The sequence below is a fragment of the Maniola jurtina genome, chromosome 5, assembly GCF_905333055.1.
Source record: "Maniola jurtina chromosome 5, ilManJurt1.1, whole genome shotgun sequence".
In the NCBI taxonomy this organism is placed as follows: Eukaryota; Metazoa; Arthropoda; class Insecta; order Lepidoptera; family Nymphalidae; genus Maniola; species Maniola jurtina.
In genome coordinates this window covers 10,263,022-10,289,554 of record NC_060033.1, presented here as the reverse complement: position 1 = coordinate 10,289,554, position 26,533 = coordinate 10,263,022, and the positions used below count along the sequence as shown (strand labels likewise).

Sequence of the window (26,533 nt, the reverse complement as noted above, 5' to 3'; positions counted from 1 at the left end):
TGTTAAATATCTTCTACAATGGCCGTACCATTGTAGAAGATATTTAACACTATGAGAATACGGAATCCTTCGTTTTCTTATGTAGTTTTCTGAATGTCAATCATACTAATATTATAAAGGCGAAAGTTTGTATGTGTGTGTGTGTGTGTGCGTGTATGTTTGTTACTCCTTCACGCAAAAACTACTGGACGGATTTGGCTGAAATTCGGTATGAAGATAGATAATATCCTGGATTAGCACATAGGCTACTTTTTATCCCGGAAAACCAAAGAGTTCCCACGGGATTTCGAAAAACCTAAATCCACGTCGACGAAGTCGCGGGCGTCAGCTAGTAAAGTAATAAAATGTGTTTATCTTATTACAGTTGCTATACTTGTGGCTCTACTATGGAACATGCTTAAAATACGTCAAATAAAAACTTTTAAGATGCTTTCAGGGGGGTTATTTCAAAGTCCCGACTCCCGAGTAGTGTAAAAGTCATACTAACAGGAGCACATAAACTACGAGCAACACTTATTTGCCGGAACAAATAGCACCGCACTACGCCGGGTCCGAACTGATTATTTAATGGCAACCCTCCCTAGCCCTTAGCCCCACAGGCCGCAAGGGGAGAAAGACCCTAGAAAAAGTTCCGCCGCCGTGTCTATCAAACTAAAAGGCCATTCATACGAATATTATGTCCTTAATTCGTCGTTTGATTTAAAAACGCTATGATTCCGGTTCGCTTTTATTCACGCAAGGTTTTTTAATTGTTGCCCCTCTTACATTACTTTTTACAAAAGCTGGTCCGTACTCCGTATAAGCGTAAACAGTAGTTGCTATATTTTTTTCAAAACTGTCTTAAAACCCTAATAATGCCTTTAAAATACTTATGAAGCAAGGTATCAGGGGATAAACCAATTTTTTTGGACTCTCACTTTATTATTCAGAAGGTAACCTGACTATTTTTTTTTTAAATATGCCCTCTGTATACCAGTAATAACTATAGCCTGTGCTAAATTTTAACTTACTGTTCTAAAAGGTTTTTTAAATGGCTGCGATCTATGGACAGACGACTGTGCGAAACTATAAGGATTCCTTGATAACTAGAAACCCTGATTTTACTATCTAATCTATATTTATGCCTTGAAAAAAATCGCTTACTATTTAAATGTGAATATTGGGTACTTGGGTAAACTTGAACCGCCTAGCTCCAGCTTTTGTGGATGAGGTGATATGTATTAACTATTATAATTTCGTCAATTCAGATCTAAAGATAATGTCTATATGAGTTCCAAAAGAGTCCTGAAGAAGCCCCAACACAGTCGGGTATTTACAACCCATAACGATATTCTATTTGTGTTGGGCCTGGGGACTGGGACAGACAAAAATCAGGCTCGAATGAGTTTCCCGAACCTCAATAAATGTTTTAAGGGTGCGTAAATCATTACGACGCGTACCCGAGCCGCACGCCTAACTTCCACGAAGAAGCATGCGTAAAATGATAGGATATGGTACAATTCATTTTATTATATATTAAAAGGAAAAACAGATTGACTGATCTTTCAACGCACAGCTCAAACTACTGGACAGATTGAATACCCGCTAAGAAAGGATTTTTGAAAATTCAACCCCTAAGGAGGTAAAAAATAGGGGGTGGAAATTTGCGTAGTCCGCGCGGAAGAAGTTACAGACATAAGCTAGTCCAAATATAAAATTAATCAATTTTACACCGGTAGGTAATATTAGATCATTTTCACGCTGGGCAAGTCCAGGTTGGACTTGCCCAGCGTGAACATGATCGCTATGAAAATTAAAAAAAAAAATGAAAACTTTTCGGAACTTTTCGTGTGATGAAATCGTTTAACTACAATATATTATGTACCTAGCAGTTACATCTCAAAGTTGTTATACTACCATGCCATATCCAATATCTCCTTGGAAGTTCCGTTGTCTTGGTAGTTTGCGGAGCCTCACCCGGGAGCCCTTGGTACAACTCAACCCCATATAATCTGCACTGACAGCGTCGTGCCGACCCGCCCGCCTTCGCTAATGTAGCGGTATATCTTGTAACTTATGTTGTTTAGGTATCTAAATACATATACAGCTTATTTACGCATGAATCATCTCTCAGTCTATACCATTAAACTCTATACATATTACTAGATCATGTCCGCGACTTCGTCCACGTGTCTATCTTTTAAAAATCCCGTGGGAACTCTTTGATTTTTCGGAATAAAAAGTAGTATATATCCACCTCCAGGATGCAAGTTATCTCTGCAGTCTGGAATAAGAAGATGCCCGCAACTTTGAACCACGATTGATTTGACCCACGAAAACACTAAATCCACGATTTAGTGTTTTATGATTCTTTGATTTTGATGGGCTATCTCTGTACCAAACGTCTAAATCGGTTAAATAGATGAGCCGTGATCGTCATACGGAGTTTCATACTTATAGAATTTATAACTTTAAAACTGTATTTTCATTTGCATTTTCAATACGAATTAGTAAAATAGTTAGCCTGCACATAATGATAAAGCTATCTTTTAATAAATATGAACGCATATTGCCAAGGACTAAATATAATCTCTTATGAGGAATTCACCCACGTTTATGAGGGAACAGGCTCCCTGTGCCCCTGGAGGCGGTGGGAGGGACGGAAACCTCTTAATTATTGTCACATGTGAATTATTTCGTTATTGACGCCCTTTCTTCACAACACTCTCGTTAGCTTCCCTTCCAGTCTCTTTTGCCAGTTGACATGCACTGCTATCTTTGACGCTCAGGTCTGAGGTCCTCCCTCTCAGTTTATACCATTATGAATAATGTTATATTTATTTATCATTTTTGAACTTGTTTGTTTACTTTTAAGTCTCGTCCTTTATATGTCGCTCAAAAATATAAAAATAGTTTTGAATTCTTTAAGCGCGTTGGACGATTTTGGGATAGGTGAAAACTTCAAGATCGCGTCACCAACATTCTAATATTGATATTGCTTGGAGTGCCGATAGATATTAAAACTAATGTTAATGGATTTAATTTAAAAATTCTGATATTTTAATTTTTATACTGCAATTAATGTAAAAATCCAAAAAAAATAACATTTTCATAGTTTTAAGTTTTCAACATAGCGGCGATCTCCACTGACTGCCAATTAGTACAATTTCTTTTCATTTTAAGACATTTAAGTTTCCTTAATATGGCACCGAAAAAAAAAATTTGGTTGCTTTATTTTGTAACTTTTCCTATTGGTCTCGATTAGCACTAACTGTATTTTATATCCCTCATAATATTGTTCGTAAAGTCCATCTATCTTAGGCTGCATCATCACTTGCCAGCAGGTCTGACTGTAGCCAAGCGCTAGTCTATATAATTAAAAAAAAAAAGAAAAAGTAAACTTAATATTCAACATTTAGTTTTGTCGAAGTTTAAAACCTCTCACACAATATTTTAAGCAGCAGTCAAGCGATTAGGCAGTCCGACCCAACAAACGCGATAATCCCAACGGCCACTTCGACATACCCTGATAGTGTACCAACTTTAATTTTCCAAATTCACCTGCCGTTTATGTAATTCGCCTCCACCATACATGTGGCGCCCCCTAGCGGCCGGGGTGTCTAATGTAAGGCCGGGGGAGGTACAGGCGACGCTCACGAAAAGGAAAGGGTGGGTACCGAGCAATTTTTTTCTGATTTTTCCCCTCCGCCCTTTTTACCCCGATAATACCCTAATGGTCGCTCGCTTCCTTTTCGGCGGATTTTTTTCGCCGGCGAAGATCGAGACGTATTTTTTACCCGCTCGTAATTTCCTCGCTTCCCACTGAAATGAAAAATAAACGGCCGATTCTTCTATTGACGCGTGATTCCGTGCTCGGACGTTCTACGGAGATTGCCACTTGTTTTTGCGATCATTAAAACACAATGATCGCTGAAAGGACACGCCACTGTGAAAATTATTTTATTTTTCCTTTACGTTCGCGGTTCCTTCGCATTGTTTCTGTTTCTATTTTTATATCTGCATGTGCTAGGAAATTAAATTGCTCGCTGTGGAAATTATAACGTGAGTCTTCCATTTTTTTTGGAAGGAACATTTCGAAACCTTTCTCGTAACTTTTGTCACTTACAGTTACATCATAGTTTAAATTGTGATAAAATAAATGTGTAAAATGTGCTTGCTTTCGATAAACGAATTCGTGCATGCATAATGCAAAGAAAGAAAAAGGGGAAAAGTGGGAAACCAGGAAAATTCTCCCCCTCTACGGGGTTTCTTGGAGGTGCCTACCAGGCTAGTAGGGGCGCGCAGGAGGTTGCGTCCTTTGCTAAGATTAATACGGCACCGTTCGCCCGCCTGACGCCGCAGCTTTCATTAAAAATACTGCGGAGTGCGGACCCGGATAGGATAGCTAGCGCATACTGTATATAACTATTATTCTATATTAATTAACATAATACCATTACCATTTGAAAGGCGTAAAGCTACGAACTATTTTTTATTGATTAGCTTTAATATTCAATTAATTATTTTATGTTACACACATAACAGCTTGTAAAATTACTTACAAATCTTACTGGTACGATCCTCAGGATTTCGGGTGTATAAACAGCCAAAATTAATAAAGATTTAAGAATCTTCGTATTTATAAATCTGCCAAGAAGTATTAACAACGATGTTGTCAATATTACCTAAGCCCGGTCAAGTCAGATATGGAAGGCTACAAAAATTTGAATAGAGCTGAGTGCGAAATGAAATCTGAAAAGTCCCCATCGATCCGACATTTGCAAAATTCAAGAGTTAAATTTCGCAAATATGGGTTTTGCGTTTTTCAGCTAAACGGTAAGTTTGAGGTAAAAGTAGGTTTGACTAAAATTGTAGATCATGCAATTATATATCTATAAAAAAAAAATTCGTACACGTTTCTCCTAAAAGTCGCCGTTGCTGAGATATAACGATTCAAAGAGTTGAAAAAGTTGTTTTCTTCATAATATGCATAAGTAAGAACCCGCGTATATACATCACTGGAGCTGTAATACAAGTAAAAATATTTTATTATCGGTCTGTATAAAAAAATGTACCTTATTTGAATCGAGCATCGACATAGGTACGAGTAATGCATCGCAAAGAGGGGTCAACAATTCAACGCTCTGCCTGATTTATTTGTATCGACGACGGCCCCCGTCAGGAAAGCCTGTAAAAACCGGTCAAGTGCAAACGGTACTTCCGCAATTAGCGATCAGCCGATCATCACATAATATTATTTCTCTCATTTATTTATTTTTCTCATTTTACCCTCATTTTTAAAAAATGTTCACAAAACTATCTTCTATCAAACAACAGAAAAAATTACAGAAACACAGATAAAATAACAGAAACACAGAAAGAATAACAGAAACACAGAAAAAATAACAAAAACAGAAGAAAAATAAAACAACACAAACAACAGAAAACTAACAACGGAAGAAGTTATTATTACGCTATTTACAATACATAATATACAGGGTAGTCCAAAAGTCGTGGATCAAACGAAATAAGGAGATAGAGGAGGTCATTTCTAGCAAAAAAAATTCTACAGCATGGCCATATTTAAATTGCCCTAAAAGTTATGAATATTTTTGAGTTTTTTAACAAAATACCAGATTCTCTTACAATTAGACTAATTAAAAAAAAATGAGATAAAAAACAATAAAACAAACGATGCTGTGTCATTACTAGATAATGTATCAGCACTACAAACCTTCTATTGAGGCTCTGGCTACCAAATTACAAGAGCAATTAATTTTTTTCCAAAACTTTTAAAGCGTTACCAAAAATTAAATGTCACTTTAAAAGCGCACTGTGAAAAAAAAATGTACTACGGAAAAGTGACCCTGTATCAGAAAAACTTTTTGATTTAATGCCAATTTAAATGAGATATAACACATTACTCTTTGTTTCGTAATTCTGGTATTATAATCGTTTTTTCATATCAAGGTGCACAGTAGATTAGTTTAATTCAAAATAATTTTGAAGATTATGCTGATTAAGACATGCTGCTAGTTAAACTGCTAGTTTTTTGTACGTTGGAATGCTAGAAACATCACTGTGCTTGTCACACTTAAAATTTGTGAAAAGAACAGAAACTCTTCACTACCACCACGTGCCAGAACTACCCAGAACACCCTCTTTTCTAGAAAACAAAAGGGTAAAAACTATGCCTCTCTTTTACATCCTTCCTTATTCCAACAATGCAAATAGAAAGGATGATTAGTGTGAACGAGAGGCATAGTTTCTTTATTCTTTTGTTTCCTAGAAAAGATGAACTACTTGCAAGACGGGCGTTCTGGGTAGTTCTGGCACGTGGTGGTAGAGAAGAGTTTCTGTTCTTTTCACAAATTTTAAGTGTGACAAGCACAGTGATGTTTCTAGCATTGCAATGTACAAAAAACTAGCAGTTTAACTAGCAGCATGATAATCTTCAAAATTATTTTGAATTAAACTAATCTACTGAAATTTACACCTTGATGTGAAAAAACTATTATAATACCAGAATTACGAAACAAAGAGTAATGTGTTATACCTCATTTAAATTGCCATTAAATCAGCAAGTTTTTCTGATACAGGGTCACTTTTCCGTAGTACATTTTTTTTTCACAGTGCGCTTTTAAAGTGACATTTAATTTTTGGTAACGCTTTAAAAGTTTTGGAAAAAAATTAATTGCTCTTGTAATTTGGTAGCCAGAGCCTCAATAGAAGGTTTGTAGTGCTGATACATTATCTAGTAATGACACAGCATCGTTTGTTTTATTGTTTTTTTATCTCATTTTTTTTTAATTAGTCTAATTGTAAGAGAATCTGGTATTTTGTTAAAAAACCCAAAAATATTCATAACTCTTAGGGCAATTTAAATATGGCCATACTGTAGAAATGTTTTTTGCTGGAAATGACCTCCTCTATTTCCCTATTGCGTTTGATCCACGACTTTTTGACCACCGAATTTTTGATTTCATTAAAATAAAATATGTGAAGTATGTAGTTTTTATAAATTGTTATTTTTATTTTTCGTTGATTTTCACGGACTTATCAAAACGTTTCGTGCGTGTAGATGGAATGTCAACGACATAAGGATGGAAACTCGCCCGACGTCTTGCGGTTCGGTGGTAAAATGGTGAAGGGAGGACAAGATCGAAAAGTTCCTGTGCACACTCTCCGAAATATATCCTGTAAAACACCGATAAGCCGGCGACCTTACGGCGGTGATCGAGACTTTGAAGTTTGGTTTGAAACCCAAAAAAAAGGTCCATATTCACATTAGATCGAAACTGCGATGCAGTATATCAGGGGGCACGGCAGTGCCCCCGCCAAGACGAGCCAAACGGCGGCCGGGGCGCTACGTACCTTTTTCTCGAAGTGTTTCGCCGTATTTTCGACCCGTCATAACTTCGGTCTGGATGACGCTAGAAAGCTGAAATTTTCAGTATAAGGTGTCCTCAGCAAATTTACCAAATATACTAAGTATCAAATATCTAGCTTTTATGGTTATAGATTTATTGATACCTAAAATACGCCGTTTTCGTCCCTCACTGATGATCATCACAATTCATAGTATGTAATTCTAGGGTACTTCCAGAAGTCCTAGAAGGCTGAAATTTGGTATGTAGACTAGAAATTGCATACAAACTACAGGAAAATTAAGAAATTGGCAATGCCCCCCCTCTACGCCTCTTATGAGTAAAGCAAATCTGTAAATTCTGTCGCTAGAATTCTGATATTTTCAGGATAAGATGTCCTTGGCAAATTGATTAAACTCATTGAGTATCAATTGTCTAGCTTTTATAGTTTCAGATTTATTGACAGTCAAAACTTCTAGTCTGTAATTCTAGGGTACTTCCCGAAGTCCTAGAAGGCTGAAATTTGGTATGTAGACTAGAAATTGCATACAAACTACAGGAAAATTAAGAAATTGGCAATGCCCCCCCTCTACGACTCTTATGAGTAAAGCAAATCTGTAAATTCTGTCGCTAGAATGCTGATATTTTCAGGATAAGATGTCCTTGGCAAATTGATTAAACTCATTGAGTATCAATTGTCTAGCTTTTATAGTTTCAGATTTATTGACAGTCAAAACTTCTAGTCTGTAATTCTAAGGTACTTCCCGAAGTCCTAGAAGGCTGAAATTTGGTGTGTAGACTAGAAATTGCATACAAACTACAGGAAAATTAAGAAATTGGCAATGCCCCCCCTCTACGCCTCTTATGAGTAAAGCAAATCTGTAAATTCTGTCGCTAGAATGCTGATATTTTCAGGAGAAGATGTCTTTGGCAGATTGATTAAACGCATTGAGTATCAATTGTCTAGCTTTTATAGTTTCAGATTTATTGACAGTCAAAACTTCTAGTCTGTAATCTAGGGTAATTCCCGAAGTCCTAGAAGGCTGAAATTTGGTGTGTAGACTAGAAATTGCATACAAACTACAGAAAAATTGAGAAATTGGAATTTTCCCCCCTCTACGCCTCTTATGAGTAAAGCAAATCTGTAAATTCTGTCGCTAGAATGCTGATATTTTCAGGATAAGATGTCCTTGGCAAATTGATTAAACGCATTGAGTATCAATTGTCTAACTTTTATAGTTTCAGATTTATTGACAGTCAAAACTTCTAGTCTGTAATTCTAGGGTACTTCCCGAAGTCCTAGAAGACTAAAATTTGGCATTAAGTACAAATTTCAAGAATTATGAACAACAGATAAATTAAGAAATCGGGTCCCCCTTCATCCCCTCGTATATGAGATGCATATCTGTAAAATCTGTTGCTCGAATACTAAAGTTTACATGATAAGATGTCCGTGGCAGATTTATCAAACGTACCAAGTATCTGTGTTTCCTGAAGTCCTAAAAGACTGAAATTTGGTATATCTGCTTCAAAATTGAGTTGCAAGATTCCACCCGAACAAATATACTTACATACGAGTACATTGCAAGTTGAATAAAAGCTTTTAAAAAAAGAGGTAACGATAGAGAGTGGGCCATGAAAATGATGTACCTACAAGAAATAGATCCAAAAAAAATTTAGGGCACCTGCCAAAAAGAAATGAAATCCCACCAAAAACATTTCATGTAAAAAGTTAGCCAAGACTCACAAGTTCATAATGTTTTCACTGTTAAAAAGTTATGAGATCTCTAGTAGAGCCAAGCCCCAGCTGATCTTAGATTTGTGCTGGCCATGGGACCTATCCCAAGTCCAAAGTAATATAGCTCTTAAATGTTCTTGACTATATCACATTTATAACAATAAATAACAAATCACTCTACTTACAAGCTCTGATTCTACAAACCCTATATCTTGGTAAAAAAAGTACGGCTTGGCCGTTTAATGTTCGTAAAACTATTACATGACATAACATATTAAACGTTAAAAGTTATTAAACGGCCAAACCGTACTTTTTTACCAAGATATAGGGTTTGTAGAATCAGAGCTTGTAAGTAGAGTGATTTGTTATTTATTGTTATAAATGTGATATAGTCAAGAACATTTAAGAGCTATATTACTTTGGACTTGGGATAGGTCCCATGGCCAGCACAAATCTAAGATCAGCTGGGGCTTGGCTCTACTAGAGATCTCATAACTTTTTAACAGTGAAAACATTATGAACTTGTGAGTCTTGGCTAACTTTTTACATGAAATGTTTTTGGTGGGATAATATTTACTTATTAGTTCCCAAAAAAATCTTTCGATGTGTGTTTACTTCTAGCTCTTTTAATAATAATTCATCTAACTTCTAGCTCAATAATAATGGTTTTTTGATTATTATTTACTAGCTGATGCTCTCGACTTTTTCCGAGCGGATTTAGGTTTTAAAATATCCTGTGGAAATTTCCGGGATATAAAGAAGCTTATGTCACTGACCACTGTCAAGGTCTTTAATTATATCCATGCAAAAAATCACATCGATCCGTTGCTCTATTGAAGTCTATTGCAACGTGATTGAAGGAATAAACCAACAAATCAACAATACAACGATCAAACACATTTTCGCAAATATTATGGTTCAAAAAATGGTATCAAACTTAAAATACAAGTCAATAGATTTTGTACTTAAAAAAGTTAAGAATTTAAAGTAGAGAAAAATTACAAAGACAAAAGTACATTGTGATATAAGAGTGGTAAGTTATGCCCGAGCCGTAGACGAGAGTTTAGCATCACCACGAGTTAGTAATAATCTTACACGCGTCTATCGCACCAGGTTTTTCAATACATTTGTGATAAAACAGATAAAAAACTAAAGTACAAAGTAGGTACTTGCTAAAAGACAAACAATTCTTACGCCATATACTTACTAGTCTGGAGACTTTGGCGGCCAAAGATCATTAATTACTGTGCGATTTGCGGCCTCAATTAAAATATCCGGCGGAGTTTATTTTTATTTCATTTTCACTTCATCACTTAAATACCTCATATTTTTAAAAGAGAAATTCAATGAAAAACTTTAACTATGAGACGTTTGAGAATAACTACGCATCACACGTATCATGAAAAATAAAATTAGCGTAAGATTTATTTTTAGTTTTAGCAGAATTAGCAGATAGAGTTAATATTAAATAGAGTTCATAATAATTTCATCCGATTTATCAATCCATAGCTATTTTTTTTAGAAAAGTATTTTCTTTGCAAACTGAACTTTTAAACTTTACTTTTTCTTTGCAAACTTAAGAGACAGTTAGCGTGTAGGGGTCCCTTAAATTAAGGACTACATTATAAAGGTCCATTGAATTTCCAATTCTTACTTTGATCGCCTAATAAAGTAACGAACTAATGCGTATCTTAAAAGGTCGAATATGGTCCGTCAGATTAGGTCTTTTTTCTTCTACCTAGTACCAGGGAATAGAGAAAACCAGATGCCTAATTTTAGTTGAATTTACAGTTAGGTATCAGCCTAAACTCTACGCTGATGATACTGTGAATGAACTCCTGCCCATATCATCTTTTACTCAGGCAGGAGTCAGGATAGTCAGATTAGTATACTCTTCTTGCCTAGCTCTTACTTTTTCATATATTAACACTATTTCCGCAATTGCTTGATGAGGGATGTGGTACCAATTCTTCTTATGACGCGTAGGATTTTTTATTAAATCACTTTAATTTCGGCAGACGTTAGCGTCCTGTAAAACCATGTAAGTTTGGATTTTGAAAGTTAAGTATTTTTATATTTATATTTCGCTAAGGAATGAATTATGGTCGTTTTCGAAATGTATAGAGGTTTAAGATTTTTGAACTCCAAAATATGACTGACTATCAAAACTACGACACCACATAACATTAAAGTTTTTTCTTAATTAATTAAGTCGCAAATTGATTACTTTCGACGGCAGGAAGGAATAAAAAGCGGGGGTAGGTACTAGGAGCGCAACGGGGGGATGGGGGTGCCGCCTTGCGAGTGGGTAATGTGAAAGCAGACACACGAACCCTGCTGCTGGCCCGGTACAGACAGCAAAAAAGTCAACCTAATTTCCTTTTATAATGTAAATAACAGGTACGTTGTACGTACCACGATTCATATGATGATTTTGAAAGATCGATATTTCGACCCAGTTGCATGGGTCGTGGTCACGATGGAACTGCAGTGCTGGGAGACATGTAGTTCGAGCTGTCATGGGCAGTAGCGAACTACGCTCTTTATTTTTCTTTTCTCTGGAACTTCACGAGCTAAATACACTCACAACGTCAACAGTGACGAAATCCTTGAAAACACTTTAATTCTCGAGTTAAATATCTGCCCTCGCCTTCGGCTCGGGTAGATAAACGTCTCAGATATAATGACATGTTTTATTCCCTTATTGTATGGGTTATCTATTATTTTACACGACTGCCCAAAAAAAGGAGTGTAATGTTTTCGGGGTTCATGTCGTATACCTATGAGTTTCCTCATTCCACAGTAGGTACGGTGCCATTTTCAAATGTAAAACGTTTTTAGCAGGGCAGTCATGTTTTTTAATTTTTTCAATTACACTTAATTTTTTTATATGAAGAAAGAACAAAGAAAACTATCATTACCGAGCGATTTTTGTTTTGCTGACGCTACGTTTAGACGGCCGGCGTGCCCGGCGTATAGCAGTTATTATTTACCGGCTTTATCATTTCGAAAATTTCATATTCCCCGTACTTGGACGCTTGAGGTTTAAAAGCGTAAGCGTAGGGGGGTGTACTTTTTGCCTACAACTCGGTAGTTTGCTCGCACGGGGGTCATGGGGTGTTCGAGCTAAGGAATAATAAACTGCACTTGCTTAGGACTGCCGTTCGATGTAGACTGGCACACTATGTTATGTCACCCTGATATTCATGGAACAAGTTTATCAAATTACAAAATACTTATGTAAAGCATGGACGAATAAATAAAGAAATAAATTGTTAATACGAACATTGGGGCACGCATCTGTCATGTCAAATACCATTAATATTGGAAGAACTACCCCTAAAATACAATTTCTTTCTTTTCACTCTAGTGTCTCTTGCGGGTGTTGTTGAGTCATATCCTGACTCCTATCATTACTAAGCAGTACTTCTAGATTAGCTGGCTTACCTCTTAAAGTAGAAGGCATATGTACCTCAAAACTTGCCAATTTTTGGTTAGCAATAAAAAATTCTGGTATGCGTTCAAGATATTCTTGTTAGAGATGAATATTAATTAGAATAGGTATTTGCAGTAGAATTTTCAGTAGAAGCGTTTGATAGTAAGTTGATTTATTTGATGCGTAAGTATTATTATTTTAACTAGTGGACACATTTAGATGTGCTTTTATATGTAATGATATAGGAATTAATTATTTCCCGTTTATTTTTAAAACGATATTATTTCCATTATTGAATCACGTTACTCTAAAGTTACTCTCTTCTCTCTTTTCCTACCTCAGGTATTATTTCAAGTCCACTCGTATATACCTACCTTTAAACTAAATTGACGGATCTATATCTAGTGCTATCCTTTTCCGCATAGTTTCGGGAGCATGATGAAAGAGATGGGAATACATTTAGACTGGTGGTATACAACAGAATTATACAGACTGTACATACATTATAATTCAGATATCAACGTAATATATTATGACCCAATTGTATAATGCCGACTACAAATACTTTTCCCGTAGTTTCGTTTTGCGATGGCTGTTATCTTGTTAGAGACGAGGGTACGAAGGGTCCAGTGCCGGCACAAAGACGGTGCGTGCCCCAAGCACTATTTATAACTGTTCCATGTAAACCATCAGTCTTATACCTTACTATACAGGGTGTAACCAGAAGCAAGTATAGCAAAAACTTAGCGTTATTATTATACTACCTAAATACAATCTAATGCTAATATAATCCGTTATATACTATAATGTTACAGTCAGATGTTTTATTTGCAATATATTGTAAACTTTTGTAAAATACAGGATTATTGAAATTTATTTTTTCGCGTTTTTTGGTTGTCGTGTCTTAATATCAGTAATCATCAGTACTACCACCTGTCTTCATTTTCGCTAGCGCTCTGGTTACACCGTGTATATTTGAATGCTGGAACTTCACCATCGTGTATATTTAGTAACACAATGGTGAAGTTTTTCGCAAATCGCAAAAGTTGTCTATGTCAATTACCTACAGGGACGCAAGCTACCTCGGTACCAAATTTCATACAAATCGGTTAAGCGGATGGGTTTTTGGAAATCCCGTGAGAACTCTTTGGTTTTCCGGCATAAAAAGTAGCCTATTTCCATCTCCGGGAATCGGTTAAACTGTTGGGCCGTGAAAAGGTAGCAGACAGACAGACAGACAAATAGACAGACAGACAGACGGACACACTTTCGCATTTATAGTATTAGTATGGATCAGTCATTGTAAAACTTGAATTGCAATAGGTCCTAGGTAAATGAAAAATCTTAGGATATAGCGTAGCTCGGGCGTTAACAAGAGCATATCCATTGAAGTGCGTACATGGATATTCAATGTATTTACCTATCTACGACTAAATTCAGGCGGGTGAAGCTGAGTAAAAGCAAAAGCTAATACAATATCCTCTCACATTATCACAGAGTGGGGCCATAATATCTCCTTTAGTACTTTTTATAGGGCATTGTTTTTCTCTCCTTTTCAAGTAAACACCAAAAAGCTATACAATACGAGTATGTACAAATATTTTAAAGTTTCTCACACGCAATCGACTGATAAGCGAAGCGGTGATATCGTAGTGGTTACATCAGCCTCCTGGTCGGGGGGGTTCGAGGTTCAATTCGGACACGCATCTCTAACTAATTTTTGCGAGCTATGTGCGTTTTATTTTCAAGCAATTAAAGTTTCCCTTGCTTTAAAGGATGTGAAGTCTGCCAAACTGCACTTGGCCAGCGTGGTGGTGGTGATAGCCTTCTCATTTTAAGGGGGCCCCGTGGTCAGCAGAGAGCTTGCTATAGGTTGATGATGATGACTAGACTACCTGACTTAGCGTATCCTTTATCGTATATTAAATTTTCTAAAATCCCATGGGAACTCTTGGATTTTCCGTAGCCTATGTATCTCCAGTCTTCAACTAAACCCATGTAAAAAATGTCCCATAACTCATATCTATCCGTTGCTCAGTTGCGGCGTGATTAAAGGACAAACCAACACACTTTCGCATTTATATTTTTTTTTTTTTTTTTTTTTTTTATTCACTATAGGCAAGCGCTTGACCACAATCACACCTGATGGAAAGTGATGATGTGGTCTAAGATGTGACGCGTTTACCTAGAAGGTGCCTATTCACTCTTGTTTTAAAGATACCCGGATTGTAATTGGTAGGAAACACAGATCGGGGAAGAGTATTCCAAACCTTAGCCATGCGTATGAGGAATGAATGAATATTGTGAGTAGTGAAGTGAAATATGGGTATTGAATAGGGATGTCATAAAGTTGCTTAGCATCAGGTAAGGAACCTCAGCCTAATCAAGCTCGGTAGGTACGTAATGCGAATGAGGGATTGTATTCTCGCACGCCGTAACCAATTAGGCCACACATGATCTTTGTAATGAGTTTTTTCTTAATATTTCTTTTCTCGCTGATTTCGTATCGTAGTTTCTGTACCGTTGTTATTATTTGAAGGAGATTAGACGTTGAACCCTGCTAGTAATATTCATTGTTGTATTCTTACAGGATATTTTTCTTTGCTATGTTTTGGCCTATGAGTACGATCGCTTGACGTTATACCTACTTCACTTCGTTTTGCTTGATATTTCACCCTAATCTAAAATTAAATCATTTGAGACAAGTCAAAATTAAATCAAATTTCTACACTTATGAATTTGAAAAAGCTTCTACCTACTTTATGAATTTGAAAAAGCTGTATAGATATAATTAGTCGATGCAGAACGCATTCGGGTTGCGGGATTTTCTAAAACGCATGTTATAAACGTTAGCTAACTGCTATTTAAAGGCCTCAAAAAATGTACCTACTAGTTTAGAAAATCCTGTTATATTTTCTTTCTGGTTGTTTTTCCTTTCTCACACAAGCCTGTCGAGAATTGCAATAAAATAAATTTATGAAAATAAAAAAATTGAGATATAATAATTTTGTCTGAAGGACATGTTTATCCATGACAGCATAACATCGAGGCAACAAACTTCTTTGTTTACTGGGTTCTCTTAGGCATGTTTAGAGCCCGAGGGTCGGACCCATATTGGACATTTTGTATAAGTGTGGGTCCAATCCCAGGGTAAATCCCTTTCGGACCCTTCCGAAGGTCTGCCCTGTATTTGCGGATTTTTAAGGTAAAATTTATATGTAGGGACTATTGGTAGCTTTAATACTGTTACATTTTTAATGTGTTGTAACTTAGAAATGTAATTCAGATTACGTATGGGTGATTATGTTTTTGTGAAAAGGTATGGAAGTATGTCCACACCTCATAAAATCAACGAGATTTTGAGTAGAACAATTAGTAATTTAAAGAAAAAGAAGAGGTCGAAATAAGGCGAGTTCTGATTTGCGTAGGAGGTATGAACGATCAAGTAGGTAATAAAATAAACAGTCTTTATTTTATCATAAAAACAAGGTTGTGATAAAAATAAAATTTGCATTTACTCTACGATAATTTTAAGCGTTTAATATTTAACAACACTAAACGATTCAACCCTTTCTATTTCCCATTTTAAAACCCCTTAACCCTAAAACGTTACCACTCGATAAGCGTTCATAATGACAATGAGCGTTAATAATGAAATGGTCGAAATTACCGACCGGCGCTGGTGTGAACTTATCCTATGCAAACAGGTTAGAACAGAAACTACAAGTATATACGTATAATTCCGAGGCAAACTGAAGGATCCTCCATTAATACTGATACATATCCGCTGCTGAAACGATTGCTGAAACTTATGAATTTATTGTAGACGTACGTGTTGATAGCTTTTTGCACCTTAAGCTGCTATTTTCACTTTTTAGGGTTTTTTTCATTTGTTATTTGGTGTTGTGATGGTACGGTGTGATCGTCTATACTAGTGGTTAAGATTAGGCATTATGAAGAGATAAAATAAGAAATAAACTCAGCTGAATTATCGAAACACCTAGGTATTTAAGTCATGAGTTATTTACAAGTAATTAATTGGTACAGTACGTTGGGTGAACACGTAGACTTCTCGACCAGCTAACAGGTTTACACGGATTTAATTATAAAAAATTAATGTAAAATTTCAACTCCTCAAAATAGATATAATGAGTGGAGAGATTTGCTAATTTAGAACGTCCTGTTAGTGTGGAAAATCAGTTGATACGTGTATTTGCCTTATTTAGGCCATCGGTTTGAGACCAACCGGCATTCCTCAAGCACGGGGGGAGCCCTACACTGAAATCTCAGTCTTTTAGCATTGTTATCGGGGCACAGCACTTGGACTCTCCTATTTCGCTGCGAAGCGGTTTCAATTTGCCTAGGTACGGAAACCTAGGTTCTTTTCAATGAGCTCTGGGCTCGCCCCAAAACCATGGTATTTTTGTATATTTATATATTTGTTTGATTGATTGTCAATAAATTGGCCAATTTATTAGTTCGGAGAGTCCAGCTGTATAAAGACATGACGTGTTTGCTTTGTGCCGGAATCTCGCTGCTGGTACGTCACCAATCAACCATGTACCATATAATATCAAGCAAAGGAATTACAAAGTACAGCAAAACTAGTATTTTTATCTATTCAAAAACTCGGTGATTCACAAATTCAGCTGGCGTCGGTTTTAACAGATAATGTTACCTAAAATGCTGTTTGGGAAAGATCGGTACACAATAAAAAAAAAAGGTACCTACCTGCCTCGCCATCTGCCCTCTGGAGGCAGCGTGTACTCCATTGTCTCGTTCGGGGTAAGTAGATGAAATTTAGCTATGACTCGAAAGTAAAAGGTCCCTTTGTCTTTAGCCTGAGATTCGAACCCAGCCGACTCTATTATCTTTAGTAGTGTAGAGCATTCTTGGTAAATTAGGTACTAATCGTTTTGTGAAAATAGAAGTATAAGGGAAAACCATCGTGAGAATTTCACATCCCTAGAGTTCTCTCAAATGTTCTAGTTCATTCATAACCATATAAAAGATTGATCATGATGATGATAATGATGCTTCGTCCTAACTTTTGTGATCAACTTCCACTAAAGGACGTTATTTTATTTACTCAATTTCAATACTAATTTCAATGTAAGATGGAAGAAATTTGTATTTCTTAGTTCCATAGTAAGTACTTTTATTTAGGTAGGTATTAGAGAGAGAAAGTCAATATTGAAGGTTATCAAATTAAATATGCACACATGTGACTTAAGTTTGAGCTATATCAAAAAATCAAATGAACCATAACTAATAAATCTTTAACTTGAATCTCCTTTCAATATTCACTACTTCATATAGGTATAAATATAGCAATAAAAGAGGAAAATAATATTCATATAATTTATTACTGGTGAATAGATTTTCTACTACTCACTCAGTTTAAAAACAAATATAGAAGAGAAACTGAATTTATTATTTAGACTGGAAATTAAGTAACTTTATTACATTAATTAATTCCCGGCCGAATATTTGCTTCCTAAGCCATACTAATTATTGAAAGGGAAAAGCAAATATTCAAACAAAAAAACCCTTTCGGCTTTATATAATATTATGTACATCATTTTATCTAAAATACACACATGCCCACATAATCAATAGAGATATTATCTATAATTCTTACTTCTATAATAAAGTAAATTCTAAGGACACACATTATGCGTAAATTATAATATATTCATTATTTATTCTAGATATATTTGAATCCTAGTTCCACAAAGAGAAATGTCCCATTTCTATAATTTTGGATGCAAATCTAATAGTTATACACAATATTGTAACACCTCCTAATATCCAAATAATAATATCATCTCTAATTTAGTTTGTAAAATAATTCTTTACTCAAGATTTTTGGAACTGATTTTCAAATAATCTAGTTTAAAATTAAATGTAAATTAGTACATCACCATATATCAGCTTCTGCTGGTCCGGATACACACTATTTTATTCTATTTATAATTTACTATCATTAAACTACACAATTTCAATATATTTCTACACTTAATGTTCACTGTTAGGCTCTACTGCACGTTGAGCCAGACCTCAATCGAATGTTCCTCTCGGTCCCCCAGTGTAGACTTAAAACGTCCACACGGATATCTTTGTCCACGCCCATGATCTGAAATGCAAAAAAAAAACCAGCGAAATTTCGGTTTCTGATTGGTTCACTCTTGCGCACAGAATTTCTCTGGCTGATGGCTAATTGGCTGAAAATAAAATGTATTTCAAACTTCCCTTAATGGGCCGTACCTTTTACTTTCTCACGCCCTTGCCTTGCCTAGACCACTCGCATAACACGTGATTACAATTTTGTACACTTGTAGAGATTTCTAAGTTAAAATTTACGACTTTTATCTAATTTATGACCGACCCTAACGCAATTTAGCTTTAGAGCAATTTATTTTGCCCTTTTGTTTTTTATACTTCCTTTCCTACAATTACTCAGAATCTTAACTAATTTATTTCTTTTCGTGCGAGATTTTTGTTTTTAAGAGCAAGGCTTCAAATTTCCGACAGTCATAAAACCGTATGACGGATGGCAAGGCCATCTCACGCTCCCCCAAAATAGATTTTTAATACACGTAGCTCCTTTTGTCCCTGCAGCTGTGCTAGTCGTTTCAAAATCTATTTTTCCCCTTATCTGTATTAGAACGCTAGTATCAGACCTCCTACGCCTATCTATTATACCCTCGGGCATGACCATAGCTATTTAACTCAGGTATCTCTTTGTTTAGTGTACCCCAAACTACCTGTTTTCTGTCCCTTTTAATACTCTAGTTTTACCTATCTTTCTATTTATCTACATAGTACCTAAACAAATGAATGGCATTGTAGTTACCCTTAACTTTACCAGTATGAACGTCTATTAATGTATATACATTATTATATGGAACTGCCCCTATTATGTACGGTCCTTCATATAAGCGCATGAATTTTTTTGTCAACTTTTTATCCGCATCTGACTTCGTAAAAGTCTTAAGTTTCACTAAATCTCCGATTTCGAATTGTATTAACTTATGATTTTTGTTATAATGTAATTGTCTACTTTCGGCCGCCTTATCTATGTTTTGTCGTGCCTGCTGTCGAATCTGTTCTAACGGTTCACCCTGTAAGTCTGTCCTCACCGATGAGTCAGTGTTGAAATCAGTCGATAGCAGAGTACGTTTTCCATATATAATCTCGTTTGGCGAATATCCCGTTGTAGTATGTATTACCTGATTATAACAATCTTCTATATCCGATAATAGATCTACCCATGAACGATGCGATTTGTCGCAATACGTCCTGAATAATCTACCTAACTCTTTATTAACCCTCTCTGTCGAATTTGGCCGCGGATTTCTAACAGATGTGTGCGTTAATTCGATACCTAGTTGGCGAATACCTAACTCGAAAACTTTTGAAGTAAAGTTCACGCCTCTGTCTGAACATAATGTCTTAATTGTGACCTGCTTATGAAACTTTTTTACACAAGTTAAAGTAGCCTTCCCACTAGCCTGGCGTAGTGGGTATAGTCTGATTAACTTACTATAAGCATCTTGCATTACGAATATGTATTTAAACCCAAATCGTCCTGCTGGTAAAGGTCCAAAAATATCGCAAAAAACTCTCTCTCCTATTTCCTTCGCTATTACAGTTTTAATCGGCCCCGTGTGCGTTTCCAAAGCATGTTTTGACTTTTGACATGCCTCGCAAGCTCTTACAACACGACCTATTATACGAGACATATTTGGGAAATAATATTGACGTTTCATCAGAGCATAAACCTTGTATCGCCCGAAATGACCTACTTCTTCATGTATGCTAACTATCAAATCCCTTAGTATGTTCTCGGGAACATATAACCTTAAGATATCCCCTTTTATGTCTCTTCTATAAAGAATCCCTTCTTTAAGCACGTAGTACTTTGATTCAGAAGTGTCTGCTGTTTGCACGCGTCTAATTATCTCACTAGCAGTCTTGTCGCGACTTTGATAACTACCTATCTCTCTCCATCGCTCCCGCACTAATCGTCCTAATGATGTTTTAAATAGATTCATTTCAGGCCCCGTGACCTTGTTAGTTAATACATCGGTGGTCCCCTTTAAATGTCGAGACAATACGTCTGCTACAATGTTTAGTTTACCTTTCACATGTTCGACTGTGTAATTAAATCGCCCTATATAATGTACCCAACGTATCATCCTAGCACTCAATAGTTTGCACGTCTGCAAGAAAATCAGACTTTTATGATCAGTCCTAATGACTAAATTCGCTCCTCTCAAATATGTTTCAAACTTTGACAAACTGAAAATGATGGCCCATAGTTCTTGTTCAGTAACTGTCCATTTGCGTTCTGTCTCTGTCAATGCTTTACTACAGAACCCTAATATTTGTTCTTCACCAGCTTCATTCAATTGATAGACATAACCCGAAACCCCCAAATTACTGCTATCGGTTTGTAAATAATAAGTTCCCTTAGGATCTGGGTGTACAAGAAGTATCGTGTCTATAAACAATTTCTTGACCCTTTCAAAACAATCGTTAATTTCCTCTGTCCATGACCATTTCGTATTTTGTTTTAATAGGTCACACAGTGGTTTAACCTCTTCGCTATATTTTGAAATAAATCTTCTGAAATAATTTATTAATCCCAGAAATCCTCGTAATTGTTTTATAGTCCGAGGTATAGGGAAGTCTAATATGGCTTTAACCCGTTCAGGATCCATACGTACCCCGTTAGTATTTACTATGTGTCCTAACAACTTTACCTCTACACATAAGAACCGACACTTCTCTAACCTTCCAGTTAAACCTGCGGTTTCTAATTTATCTAACACTCGATCTAAATGTTCTAAGTGTAACCTTATGTCCCCGGTAGTGAATATGACTATGTCGTCTAAATAGTTTACGCAAAACTCTCGTACTCCTACTAGGATATAATCCATTGCTCTCGAGAACCCTGCTACAGAAGTCTTTAAACCTTGAGGTAAAACATTATAAGTATACGTCTTCCCCATGAACGAGAACCCAGTATACTTCCTAGAATCTTTATGCAAAGGTATTTGAAAATAGGCATTATTCAAATCAATTAAACTGATATAATTTACTCCATGAAAGGATTGTAAAATCTCAGATGTGAGTGGAGGCGCGCCCGCGTCACCTACCATTTTCTTATTCAACTCTCGTGCGTCCAATAAGAGTCTTATTGACCCATCTCGCTTCTTAGTGAAAGTGAGAGGACTACAGTAAGGAGTCGCTTCCTGTCTGATCACGCCTAGTTTTTCTAACTCTTCTAATTCGGTTTTTACCTGTTCTCTATATGCCAAAGGTACCGGATAACTGTGTTTTACAAAAGGTGTTTCGTCTAACAGCTCAATAACGTGTACGTACTTGTTTGTCAAACCTAAACCTTCCGTAAATACCTTACAGTGTTTGTTTAACACAGGTAGTAATAATTCCTTTTGTTCATTACTTAAGTTCGCGTCATCTAATTTAAATCCCTTAAATTTCTCATTATCTAAATTCATGTCTAATACACTTTGTTCCACTGGCCTAGAGTTTTGATTTAATATTAAATTAATCGTGGCTGCGTTTGTCTCTCCCCCTAACCTTTCGATTTTGCAGTCCGAATTCAGCCTAACACAAGACCTAACGCCCATATGTTCAATAGTCAAAGTGTGTTCACCATTACAGTTCACTATTCCTTTTACCCGCTCTAACCAATCGTATCCTAGTATCAATGACCTAGGAAGACGTCGCATAACTAGTACAGGTGCTTCAACTAAAGTACTACCTAACTGAAACTCTATTAGCACTAACCGATTTGTGCTTTCACTTCGCGATCCAAACGCGCCTTGTATTTGAATTGCTGGAATAGCGATCTCTGGCAATGTCCCATGTTCTCTTAGAATAGAGTCGTACAATTCCCTAGTTATTCCACTAATCTGACTTCCCGTATCTATGAGTGCACTCATACTTCTTCCATACAATCTAACACATACTTCAGGTAACCTAGGTAAAGAATAATCAACACTCACATCGGTTTGTTCATCTAATTCATGATACATTGTGTACACATTCAAACCTCTCCTCATACAAGTTTCACAAGTCACGCCTAACTCATTACACTCTGTTACATTTTCAAACTGGTTTTCCAATAAGATTCCTATACTCCTAATTTCAAATTGACTACTATACTCGTTATAATCAACGCCGCCTCTTAACAACCGTTTAAGTCCCTTATCTCCGGTCCCCAAACTCTGTCCTGGCTTCCATCCACTATTAATTAAGATTCTATAGACTACACCTGTCCCTTCGTGATCTGAGGTCTTTCTGACGCCCGTGCCACACAAGACTAACTGACTTGACCTCGTTTGTGTTGGGCATTCTAGTTTTTTGATGAACCCTCCCCCACATTCTTAGACACAGTAAGATTCTCGCCCTCTTTCACGAACGTGATAGCCGGCCTAATTTGTTTAGATTCGGATACCGTAGGCCTGTTAAAGTTAACCCTAGAACCTAATCGACCACGATAGCCGCGTCCCCTCGTCGAATTTCCCCTAGCTCTCCAACTTCTTGTTGACATTGTTGCTACAATAGGTCGTCTCGATGGTGACTCATTGTATCGTCTACCTCTGTAATTATTACTAACAGTACCTCTCGTAAATTGCCTGGGTTTTTCAACAATATTTTGCTCTATGTTTCGAAGAAATTTCGCTCCGTTCATGATGTTAACTTCCTCTGTTCTAGTAAACCATAATCGTTGTATATCTATAGCATAATGTCGCATAATAGAATTGACCAAATCTCTCTCACTAAACGCAATAGTTAATGACTGCATTGATTCTGCTTGCTCAGCAAAATGTTCGGACATCGACATTCCCGAATCGCTTGAATATACCGCATTAATCAATTTATATCTTATAGATTCCTGAATTTGTTCGGTCCAATAATTTCGTCTAAAATCAATCTCGAAGTCAGCGAACGTAGTCCAGCCCTTCGAATACAAGTCCATAACCTTCCGAGCATGCCCCGAGATGCAACCTAACGCTATATCTATTTCGCGATCTAATCCATTTACCGCCCTTATATATTTCTTTAATCGTTTTAGAAAAACGATGGGGTTAGTGAATGGTTTTCCGTCGAAATTTGGTTTAGTTACTGACGGCTGTACAACATATAAATTCCGGGTCTCAGATAATGTACTTGTGCTCGCGGTTTCAAGATTTGACCCCTGCCTATCAGATTTTTCATTTTCATTAATCCCGTTCGACTCGTGTGAAGAAATGCTCGCGATTTCATTTGAACCGGTATTTGAATTTAACTGTTGTAATTTTGCTTCGAATTCGGTGATTTTTTTCAAAATCAACTCTAATGTAGCATTCCCTAAGGTCGTTGTTTGCTCGCTCGATTCTATGGTACTAACATCGCTTTGCCCCGCACCTACTTGCTTTGTTCTACGTCCTTTTCTACCTGAAGACATCCTTTTTTTTTTTTCAATTTGACCCTATTTCTTTTACCTACTTTGGTACTATTTTAAATTTTATTTGAATAACTTTCATAAGTCGCGAAGCCGTATTTTTAATACTAATATAATACTGATACTAATTGTAATCACATGTTTGGGTCTGCTTTGATTATATGTATTCTCAGAGTTTGAAAAAAATTAAGTCTGAGAAATAAGCAAGGAATAATAGCTCGATCTCTGTAGTATCTTCTGAAAACCTGTAAATTTTACATTTATAAGACATACAGCTTATTTCTGCTCTCCTGCTCCCCCTATACATAAATAAATGTAAATGTACAACATATAAATATAAAACAACACGCAGTGTGTCCTTAAAACTTATAATTTATAAATAGTAATGTAAGTTTATAAATTTTTCTCTCTCAAATACCCAATCACAATTTCTACGTTGTGTTATTTTTATGTTAATGTAAATCTAGTCATATCGTTATTTCGAATACGTACATAGATCCTGGTCACGGCACCATATTTCTGTGATGGTACGGTGTGATCGTCTATACTAGTGGTTAAGATTAGGCATTATGAAGAGATAAAATAAGAAATAAACTCAGCTGAATTATCGAAACACCTAGGTATTTAAGTCATGAGTTATTTACAAGTAATTAATTGGTACAGTACGTTGGGTGAACACGTAGACTTCTCGACCAGCTAACAGGTTTACACGGATTGAATTATAAAAAATTAATGTAAAATTTCAACTCCTCAAAATAGATATAATGAGTGGAGAGATTTGCTAATTTAGAACGTCCTGTTAGTGTGGAAAATCAGTTGATACGTGTATTTGCCTTATTTAGGCCATCGGTTTGAGACCAACCGGCATTCCTCAAGCACGGGGGGAGCCCTACACTGAAATCTCAGTCTTTTAGCATTGTTATCGGGGCACAGCACTTGGACTCTCCTATTTCGCTGCGAAGCGGTTTCAATTTGCCTAGGTACGGAAACCTAGGTTCTTTTCAATGAGCTCTGGGCTCGCCCCAAAACCATGGTATTTTTGTATATTTATATATTTGTTTGATTGATTGTCAATAAATTGGCCAATTTATTAGTTCGGAGAGTCCAGCTGTATAAAGACATGACGTGTTTGCTTTGTGCCGGAATCTCGCTGCTGGTACGTCACCAATCAACCATGTACCATATAATATCAAGCAAAGGAATTACAAAGTACAGCAAAACTAGTATTTTTATCTATTCAAAAACTCGGTGATTCACAAATTCAGCTGGCGTCGGTTTTAACAGATAATGTTACCTAAAATGCTGTTTGGGAAAGATCGGTACACAATAAAAAAAAAAGGTACCTACCTGCCTCGCCATCTGCCCTCTGGAGGCAGCGTGTACTCCATTGTCTCGTTCGGGGTAAGTAGATGAAATTTAGCTATGACTCGAAAGTAAAAGGTCCCTTTGTCTTTAGCCTGAGATTCGAACCCAGCCGACTCTATTATCTTTAGTAGTGTAGAGCATTCTTGGTAAATTAGGTACTAATCGTTTTGTGAAAATAGAAGTATAAGGGAAAACCATCGTGAGAATTTCACATCCCTAGAGTTCTCTCAAATGTTCTAGTTCATTCATAACCATATAAAAGATTGATCATGATGATGATAATGATGCTTCGTCCTAACTTTTGTGATCAACTTCCACTAAAGGACGTTATTTTATTTACTCAATTTCAATACTAATTTCAATGTAAGATGGAAGAAATTTGTATTTCTTAGTTCCATAGTAAGTACTTTTATTTAGGTAGGTATTAGAGAGAGAAAGTCAATATTGAAGGTTATCAAATTAAATATGCACACATGTGACTTAAGTTTGAGCTATATCAAAAAATCAAATGAACCATAACTAATAAATCTTTAACTTGAATCTCCTTTCAATATTCACTACTTCATATAGGTATAAATATAGCAATAAAAGAGGAAAATAATATTCATATAATTTATTACTGGTGAATAGATTTTCTACTACTCACTCAGTTTAAAAACAAATATAGAAGAGAAACTGAATTTATTATTTAGACTGGAAATTAAGTAACTTTATTACATTAATTAATTCCCGGCCGAATATTTGCTTCCTAAGCCATACTAATTATTGAAAGGGAAAAGCAAATATTCAAACAAAAAAACCCTTTCGGCTTTATATAATATTATGTACATCATTTTATCTAAAATACACACATGCCCACATAATCAATAGAGATATTATCTATAATTCTTACTTCTATAATAAAGTAAATTCTAAGGACACACATTATGCGTAAATTATAATATATTCATTATTTATTCTAGATATATTTGAATCCTAGTTCCACAAAGAGAAATGTCCCATTTCTATAATTTTGGATGCAAATCTAATAGTTATACACAATATTGTAACACCTCCTAATATCCAAATAATAATATCATCTCTAATTTAGTTTGTAAAATAATTCTTTACTCAAGATTTTTGGAACTGATTTTCAAATAATCTAGTTTAAAATTAAATGTAAATTAGTA

The 26,533-nt window shown here is 36.0% G+C and overlaps 1 protein-coding gene across 6 annotated transcripts in view; it reads left to right on the top strand.

Annotated features, from left to right (window-relative positions):
• Window positions 1-26,533, top strand: part of LOC123865649 (nucleolar protein 4) — a 177,689-nt gene that overhangs the window by 96,556 nt on the left and 54,600 nt on the right. The gene's annotated exons all lie outside the window — the stretch shown is intronic.